A 10,330-nucleotide genomic window follows, 5' to 3' on the forward strand; every position below is an offset into this window, starting at 1 on the left:
GGTTACGTCGATGCTAGCTTCGACACAGATCTGGATGACTCTAAGTCACAAACCGGATACGTGTATATGTTGAATGGTGGAGCAGTGAGCTGGTGCAGCTGCAAGCAGAGCGTCGTGGCGGGATCTACATGTGAAGCGGAATACATGGCAGCCTCGGAGGCAGCGCATGAAGCAATTTGGGTGAAGGAGTTCATCACCGACCTAGGAGTCATACCCAATGCGTCGGGGCCAATCAAACTCTTTTGTGACAACACTGGAGCTATTGCACTTGCCAAGGAGCCCAGGTTTCACAAGAAGACCAGGCATATCAAGCGTCGCTTCAACTCCATTCGTGAAAATGTTCAAGATGGAGACATAGAAATTTGTAAAGTGCACACGGATCTGAATGTCGCAGATCCGTTGACTAAACCTCTCCCTAAGGCAAAACATGATCAGCACCAGAACTCTATGGGTGTTCGATTCATCACAATGTAACTAGATTATTGACTCTAGTGCAAGTGGGAGACTGTTGGAAATATGCCCTAGAGGCAATAATAAAAGCATTATTATTATATTTCCTAGTTCATGGTAATTGTCTTTTATTCATGCTATAACTGTGTTATCCGGAAATCGTAATACATGTGTGAATACTTAGACACAAACATGTCCCTAGTATGCCTCTAGTAGACTAGCTCGTTGATCAACAGATAGTCATGGTTTCCTGACTATGGACATTAGATGTCGTTGATAACGGGATCACATCATTAGGAGAATGATGTGATGGACAAGACCCAATCCTAAGCATAGCACAAGATCGTGTAGTTCGTTTTGCTAGAGCTTTTCAATGTCGAGTATCTTTTCCTTAGACCATGAGATCGTGTAACTCCCGGATACCGTAGGAGTGCTTTGGGTGTACCAAACGTCACAACGTAACTGGGTGACTATAAAGGTGCACTACAGGTATCTCTGAAAGTGTCTGTTGGGTTGACACGGATCGAGACTGGGATTTGTCACTCCGTATGACGGAGAGGTATCACCGGGCCCACTCGGTAATGCATCATCATAATGAGCCCAAAGTGACCAAGTGTTTGGTCACGGGATCATGCATTACTGTACGAGTAAAGTGACTTGCCGGTAACGAGATTGAACGAGGTATTGGGATACCGACGATCGAATCTCGGGCAAGTAACATATCGATTGACAAAGGGAATTGTATACGGGGTTACTTGAACCCTCGACATCGTGGTTCATCCGATGACATCATCGAGGAACATGTAGGAGCCAACATGGGTATCCAGATCCCGCTGTTGGTTATTTCCCGAGAGTCGTCTCGGTCATGTCTACATGTCTCCCGAACCCGTAGGGTCTACACACTTAAGGTTCGGTGACGCTAGGGTTGTAGGGATATGTATATGCAGTAACCCGAATGTTGTTCGGAGTCCCGGATGAGATCCCGGACGTCACGAGGAGTTCCGGAATGGTCCGGAGGTAAAGAATTATATATAGGAAGTGCTGTTTTGGCCATCGGGACAAGTTTCGGGGTTATCGGTATTGTACCGGGACCACCGGAGGGGTCCCGGGGGTCCACCAGGTGGAGCCACCTGCCCCGGTGGGCCACATGGGCCTTAGGGGGTGCGCCTTGGCCTGTTTGGGCAAAGGGGAACCAGCCCCAAAGGGCCCATGCGCCTAGGGTTCCATCTAGGAGGAGTCCTAGGTGGATAAGGCACCTCCTAGATGGCTTGGGGGGAAGGGAAACCTCCCTGGCCGCCGCCCCCTTGGGAGATAGGATCTCCCAGGGCCGGCGCCCCCCCCCCCCCCAAGAGGCCTATATAAAGGGGGGCAGGGGAGGGGGGCTGCGCACCCATTGCCCTGGCGCCTCCCTCTCCCTCTCCAACACCTCCTCCTCCTCCGTAGAGCTTGGCGAAGCCCTGTCGGAGTACTGCAGCTCCACCATCACCACGCCGTCGTGCTGCTGCTGGAGCTATCATCCCCAATCTCTCCTTCCCCCTTGCTGGATCAAGAAGAAGGAGACGTTACGCTGACCGTACGTGTGTTGAACGCGGAGGTGCCGTCCGTTCGGCACTGAGGATCATCGGTGAATTGGATCGCGGCAAGTACGACTACCTCATCCACGTTCACTCGAACGCTTCCGTTGCGATCTACAAAGTGGTATGTAGATATTATCTAATCTGAATACTCGTTGCTAGATGAACTCATAGATGGATCTTGGTGAAACCGTAGGAAAATTTTTAATTTTCTGCAACGTTCCCCAACAAATGTGTCCCTAGTAAGCCTCTAGTTGACTAGCTCGTTGATCAACAGATAGTCATGATTTCCTGGCTATGGACATAAGGATGTCATTGATAACGGGATCACATCATTAGGAGAATGATGTGATGGACAAGACCCAATACTAAGCATAGCACAAGATCGTGTAGTTCGTTTTGCTAGAGCTTTCCAATGTCGAGTATCTTTTCCTTAGACCATGAGATCGTGTAACTCCCGGATACCGTAGGAGTGCTTTGGGTGTACCAAACGTCACAACGTAACTGGGTGACTATAAAGGTGCACTACAGGTATCTCTGAAAGTGTCTGTTGGGTTGACACGGATCGAGACTGGGATTTGTCACCCCGTATGACGGAGAGGTATCACCGGGCCCACTCAGTAATGCATCATCATAATGAGCTCAAAGTGACCAAGTGTTTGGTCACGGGATCATGCATTACGGTACGAGTAAAGTGACTTGCCGGTAACGAGACTAAACGAGGTATTGGGATACCGACGATCGAGTCCCGGGCAAGTAACCTAACGATTGACAAAGGGAATAGTTTACGGGGCTGCTTGAACCCTCGACATCGTGGTTCATCCGATGACATCATCGAGGAACATGTGGGAGCCAACATGGGTATCCAGATCCCGCTGTTGGTTATTGCCCGAGAGTTGTCTCGGTCATGTCTGCATGTCTCCCGAACCCGTAGGGTCTACACACTTAAGGTTCGGTGACGCTAGGGTTATTAGGAAGACTTGTATGTGATTACCGAATGTTGTTCGGAGTCCCGGATGAGATCCCGGACGTCACGAGGAGTTCCAGAATGGTCCGAAGGTAAAGATTTATATATGGGAAGTTGTCAAACGGACACCGGAATAGTTCGGGGGCATATCGGTATTGTACCAGGGCCACCGGAGGAGCCTCGGGGGTCCACCGGGAGGGGCCACCTCTCCCGGAGGGGCTAATGGGCTGTAGGGGAAGGGAACCAGCCCAAAGTGGGCTGGTGCGCCTCCCCCCCAAGGGCCCATGCGCCCTAGGGTTAGGGGAACCCTAAAGGGGGCGCCCCCCTTGCTTGGGGGGCAAGCCCCCTCCCCCTTGGCCGCCGCCCCCCCCCCCCTCTGGATCCCATCTAGAGGGGGCCGGCCCCCCTTGCCCTTCCCCTATAAATAGAGGGGTGAGGGGAGGGCTGCATACACAAGTCAAGGCGCAGCCCCTCCCCTCCCCAACACCTCTCCTCCTCCGCACGTGCTTGGCGAAGCCCTGTCGGAGTTCTGCTGCACCAACTGCACCACGCCGTCGTGCTGCCGTTGGAGTCTTCTACCTCAACCTCTCCTTCCCCTTGCAGGATCAAGAAGGAGGAGACGTCGCTCGTCCCGTACGTGTGTTGAACGCGGAGGTGCTGTCCGTTCAGCACTTGGTCATCGGTGATTCGAATCACGACGAGTACGACTACGTCATCACCATCCCCTTGAACGCTTCCGCACGCAATCTGCAAGTGGTATGTAGATGCAATCTCTCTCCCATGACTCGTTGCTTAGATGAACTCATAGATAGATCTTGGTGAAACCATAGAAAAAATTTTATTTTCTGCAACGTTCCCCAACAGTGGTATCAGAGCTAGGTCTATGCGTAGTTCTCTATTGCACGAGTAGAACACAAAGTAGTTGTGGGCGTCGAATTGTCAATTCTTCTTGCCGTTACTAGTCCTATCTTGGTTCAGCGGTATTGTGGGATGAAGCGGCCCGGACCAACCTTACACGTACGCTTACGTGAGACCGGTTCCACCGACTGACATGCACTAGTTGCATAAGGTGGCTGGCGGGTGTCTGTCTCTCCCACTTTAGTTGGACCGGATTCGATGAACAGGGTCCTTATGAAGGGTAAATAGAGATTGATAATTCACGTTGTGGTTTTAACGTAGGTAAGAAACGTTCTTGTTAGCAAACCTATAACAGCCACGTAAAAACATGCAACAACAATTAGAGGACGTCTAACTTGTTTTTGCAGCAAGTGCTTTGTGATGTGATATGGCCAGAAGTTGTGATGAATCATGTGATGTATGAGATGATCTTGTTATTGTAATAGGAATCACGACTTGCATGTCGATGAGTATGACAACCGGCATGAGCCATAAGAGTTGTCATTATTCTTTTATGACCTGCGTGTCGCCATGTAAATTACTTTACTTTATTGCTAAACGTGTTAGCCATAGTAGTAGTAGTATTAGTTGGCGAACAACTCCATGGAGACACAATGATGGAGATCATGATGATGGAGATCATGGTGTCGTGTCGGTGACAAGATGATCATGGAGCCCCAAGATGGAGATCGAAGGAGCTATGTGATGATGGCCATATCATGTCACTACTATATAATTGCATGTGATGTTTATTATGTTTGTGCATCTTGTTTACTTAGAACGACGGTAGTAAATAAGATGATCCCTCATTAAAATATCAAAATTGTGTTCTCCCTAACTGTGCACCGTTGCTAAGGTTCGTCGTTCCGAAGCACCACGTGATGATCGGGTGTGATAGGTCCTTACGTTCGCATACAACGGGTGTAAGCCAGATTTACACACGCAATACACTTAGGTTGGATTGACGAGCCTAGCATGTACAGACATGGCCTCGGAACACGGAGGACCGAAAGGTCGAACATGAGTCGTATAGAAGATACGATCAACATAGAGATGTTCACCGATGATGACTAGTCCGTCTCACGTGATGATCGGACACGGCCTAGTTGACTCGGATCATGTATCACTTAGATGACTAGAGGGATGTCAAATCTGAGTGGGAGTTCATTCATTAATTTGAACTTAATTATCATGAACTTAGTCTAAATCTTTACAACATGTCTTGTAGATCAAATGGCCCACGTCAACCTCAACTTCAACGCGTTCCTAGAGAAAACTAAGCTGAAAGATGATGGCAGCAACTATTCGGACTGGGTCCGGAACCTGAGGATCATCCTCATAGCAGCCAAGAAAGATTATGTCCTAGAAGCACCGCTAGGTGAAGCACCATTCCCAGAAAACCAGGACGTTATGAACGTCCATCAGACACGTGCTGATGATTACTCCCTCGTTCAGTGCGGCATGCTTTTCAGCTTAGAACCGGGGCTTCAAAAGCGTTTTGAGAAGCACGGAGCATATGAGATGTTCCAGGAGCTGAAATTGATTTTCCAAGCTCATGCCCGGGTCGAGAGATATGAAGTCTCCGACAAGTTCTTTAGCTGCAAAATGGAGGAAAATAGCTCTGTCAGTGAACACATACTCAAGATGTCTGGGTTGCACAACCGCTTGACTCAGCTGGAAGTTAATCTTCCGGATGAGGCGGTCATTGACAGAATCCTTCAGTCGCTTCCACCTAGCTACAAAAGCTTCGTGATGAACTACAACATGCAGGGGATGGAAAAGACCATTCCTGAGTTGTATTCAATGCTGAAATCTGCGGAGGTGGAAATCAAAAAGGAACATCAAGTGTTGATGGTGAATAAAACCACTAAGTTCAAGAAAGGCAAGGGCAAGAAAAACTTCAAGAAGGACGGCAAGGATGTTGCCGCGCCTGGTAAACCAGTTGCCAGGAAGAAGTCAAAGAATGGACCCAAACCTGAAACTGAGTGCTTTTATTGCAAGGGAAGTGGTCACTGGAAACGGAATTGCCCCAAGTACTTAGCGGATAAGAAGGCCGGCAACACTAAAGGTATATGTGATATACATGTTATTGATGTGTACCTTACCAGTGCTCGTAGTAGTTCCTGGGTATTTGATACCGGTGTTGTTGCTCATATTTGTAACTCACAGCAGGAGCTACGGAATAAGAGAAGACTGGCGAAGGACGAGGTGACGATGCGCGTCGGGAATGGTTCCAAGGTCGATGTGATCGCCGTCGGCACGCTACCTCTACATTTACCTACGGGATTAATTTTAAACCTCAATAATTGTTATTTGGTGCCAAGTTTGAGCATGAACATTGTGTCTGGATCTCGTTTAATACGAGATGGCTACTCATTTAAATCCGAGAATAATGGTTGTTCTATTTATATGAGTGATATGTTTTATGGTCATGCTCCGATGGTTAATGGTTTATTCTTAATGAATCTCGTACGTGATAATACACATATTCATAGTGTGAATGCCAAAAGGTGTAAAGTTGATAACAATAGTCCCACATACTTGTGGCACTGCCGCCTTGGTCACATTGGTGTCAAGCGCATGAAGAAGCTCCATGCTGATGGACTTTTAGAGTCTCTCGATTATGAATCGTTTGACACATGCGAACCATGCCTCATGGGTAAAATGACCAAGACTCCGTTCTCCGGAATAATGGAGCGAGCAACCAACTTATTGGAAATTATACATACTGATGTGTGCGGTCCAATGAGCGTTGAGGCTCGCGGAGGATATCGTTATGTTCTCACACTCACTGATGATTTGAGTAGATATGGCTATGTCTACTTAATGAAACACAAGTCTGAGACCTTTGAAAAGTTCAAGGAGTTTCAGAGTGAGGTTGAGAATCAACGTGACAGAAAAATCAAGTTTCTACGATCAGATCGTGGAGGAGAATACTTGAGTCACGAATTTGGCGCACACTTAAGAAAATGTGGAATAATTTCACAACTCACGCCGCCTGGAACACCTCAGCGTAATGGTGTGTCCGAACGTCGTAATCGCACTTTATTGGATATGGTGCGATCTATGATGTCTCTTACCGATTTACCGCTATCATTTTGGGGATACGCTCTAGAGACAGCTACATTCACTTTAAATAGGGCACCGTCTAAATCCGTTGAGACGACACCGTATGAATTATGGTTTGGGAAGAAACCTAAGCTGTCGTTTCTAAAAGTTTGGGGATGCGAGGCTTATGTCAAGAAACTACAACCTGAAAAGCTCGAACCCAAATCGGAAAAGTGCGTCTTCATAGGATACCCTAAGGAAACCATAGGGTATACCTTCTACTTAAGATCCGAGGGCAAGATCTTTGTTGCCAAGAACGGAACCTTTCTGGAGAAAGAGTTTCTCTCGAAAGAAGTAAGTGGGAGGAAAGTGGAGCTTGATGAAGTACTGCCTCTTGAAACAGAGAATAGCGCAGCGCAGGAAAATGTTCCTGTGATGCCAGCTCCAATTAGAGAGGAGGTTAATGATGATGATCAAGATACTTCGGACCAAGCTCCCACTGAACTTCGTAGGTCCACAAGGACACGTTCCGCACCAGAGTGGTACGGCAACCCTGTCCTGGAAATCATGTTGTTGGACAACGGTGAACCTTCGAACTATGAAGAAGCGATGGCGGGCCCGGATTCCAACAAATGGTTAGAAGCCATGAAATCCGAGATAGGATCCATGTATGAAAACAAAGTATGGACTTTGACAGACTTGCCCGATGATCGGCGAGCGATAGAAAATAAATGGATCTTCAAGAAGAAGACGGACGCGGATGGAAATGTTACCATCTATAAAGCTCGACTTGTCGCTAAGGGTTATCGGCAAGTTCAAGGGATTGACTACGACGAGACTTTCTCTCCCGTAGCGAAGCTGAAGTCCATCCGAATAATGTTAGCAATTGCCGCATACTATGATTATGAGATATGGCAAATGGACGTCAAAACGGCATTCCTTAACGGCTATCTTAAGGAAGAACTGTATATGATGCAGCCGGAAGGTTTTGTCGATCCTAAGAATGCTAACAAGGTGTGCAAGCTCCAGCGATCCATTTATGGGCTGGTGCAAGCATCTCGGAGTTGGAACATTCGCTTTGATGAGATGATCAAAGCGTTTGGGTTTATGCAGACTTATGGAGAAGCCTGCGTTTACAAGAAAGTGAGTGGGAGCTCCGTAGCATTTCTCATATTATATGTGGATGACATACTATTGATGGGAAATGATATAGAATTCTTGGAAAGCATAAAGGCCTATTTGAACAAGTGTTTTTCAATGAAGGACCTTGGAGAAGCTGCTTATATATTAGGCATCAAAATCTATAGAGATAGATCAAGACGCCTCATAGGTCTTTCGCAAAGCACGTACCTTGATAAGATTTTGAAGAAGTTCAAAATGGATCAGTCCAAGAAAGGGTTCTTGCCTGTATTGCAAGGTGTGAAATTGAGCTCGGCTCAATGCCCGACCACGGCAAAGGATAAACAAGAGATGAGTGTCATCCCCTATGCTTCAGCCATAGGATCCATTATGTATGCCATGCTGTGTACTAGACCTGATGTAAACCTTGCCGTGAGTTTGGTAGGTAGGTACCAAAGTAATCCCGGCAAGGAACACTGGACAGCGGTCAAGAATATCCTTAAGTACCTGAAAAGGACTAAGGACATGTTTCTCGTTTATGGAGGTGACGAAGAGCTCTTCGTAAAGGGTTACGTCGATGCTAGCTTCGACACAGATCTGGATGACTCTAAGTCACAAACCGGATACGTGTATATGTTGAATGGTGGAGCAGTGAGCTGGTGCAGCTGCAAGCAGAGCGTCGTGGCGGGATCTACATGTGAAGCGGAATACATGGCAGCCTCGGAGGCAGCGCATGAGGCAATATGGGTGAAGGAGTTCATCACCGACCTAGGAGTCATACCCAATGCGTCGGGGCCGATCAAACTCTTCTGTGACAACACTGGAGCTATTGCACTTGCCAAGGAGCCCAGGTTTCACAAGAAGACCAGGCACATCAAGCGTCGCTTCAACTCCATCCGTGAAAATGTTCAAGATGGAGACATAGAAATTTGTAAAGTACACACGGATCTGAATGTCGCAGATCCATTGACTAAACCTCTCCCTAGGGCAAAACATGATCAGCACCAGAACTCTATGGGTGTTCGATTCATCACAATGTAACTAGACTATTGTCTCTAGTGCAAGTGGGAGACTGTTGGAAATATGCCCTAGAGGCAATAATAAATGGATTATTATATTTCCTTGTTCATGATAATTGTCTATTGTTCATGCTATAATTGTATTGTTCGGAAATCATAATACATGTGTGAATGCATAGACGACAATGTGTCCCTAGTAAGCCTCTAGTTGACTAGCTCGTTGATCAACAGATAGTCATGATTTCCTGGCTATGGACATAGGGATGCCATTGATAACGAGATCACATCATTAGGAGAATGATGTGATGGACAAGACCCAATACTAAGCATAGCACAAGATCGTGTAGTTCGTTTTGCTAGAGCTTTCCAATGTCGAGTATCTTTTCCTTAGACCATGAGATCGTGTAACTCCCGGATACCGTAGGAGTGCTTTGGGTGTACCAAACGTCACAACGTAACTGGGTGACTATAAAGGTGCACTACAGGTATCTCTGAAAGTGTCTGTTGGGTTGACACGGATCGAGACTGGGATTTGTCACCCCGTATGACGGAGAGGTATCACCGGGCCCACTCGGTAATGCATCATCATAATGAGCTCAAAGTGACCAAGTGTTTGGTCACGGGATCATGCATTACGGTACGAGTAAAGTGACTTGCCGGTAACGAGACTAAACGAGGTATTGGGATACCGACGATCGAGTCCCGGGCAAGTAACCTACCGATTGACAAAGGGAATAGTTTACCGGGCTGCTTGAACCCTCGACATCGTGGTTCATCCGATGACATCATCGAGGAACATGTGGGAGCCAACATGGGTATCCAGATCCCGCTGTTGGTTATTGCCCGAGAGTTGTCTCGGTCATGTCTGCATGTCTCCCGAACCCGTAGGGTCTATACACTTAAGGTTCGGTGACGCTAGGGTTATTAGGAAGACTTGTATGTGATTACCGAATGTTGTTCGGAGTCCCGGATGAGATCCCGGACGTCACGAGGAGTTCCGGAATGGTCCGGAGGTAAAGATTTATATATGGGAAGTTGTCAAACGGACACCGGAATAGTTCGGGGGCATATCGGTATTGTACCGGGGCCACCGGAGGAGCCTCGGGGGTCCACCGGGAGGGGCCACCTCTCCCGGAGGGGCTAATGGGCTGTAGGGGAAGGGAACCAGCCCAAAGTGGGCTGGTGCGCCTCCCCCCCAAGGGCCCATGCGCCCTAGGGTTAGGGGGAACCCTAAAGGGGGCGCCCCCCTTGCTTGG

The sequence above is a fragment of the Triticum aestivum genome, chromosome 2A, assembly GCF_018294505.1.
Source record: "Triticum aestivum cultivar Chinese Spring chromosome 2A, IWGSC CS RefSeq v2.1, whole genome shotgun sequence".
NCBI classification, from domain to species: domain Eukaryota; kingdom Viridiplantae; phylum Streptophyta; class Magnoliopsida; order Poales; family Poaceae; genus Triticum; species Triticum aestivum.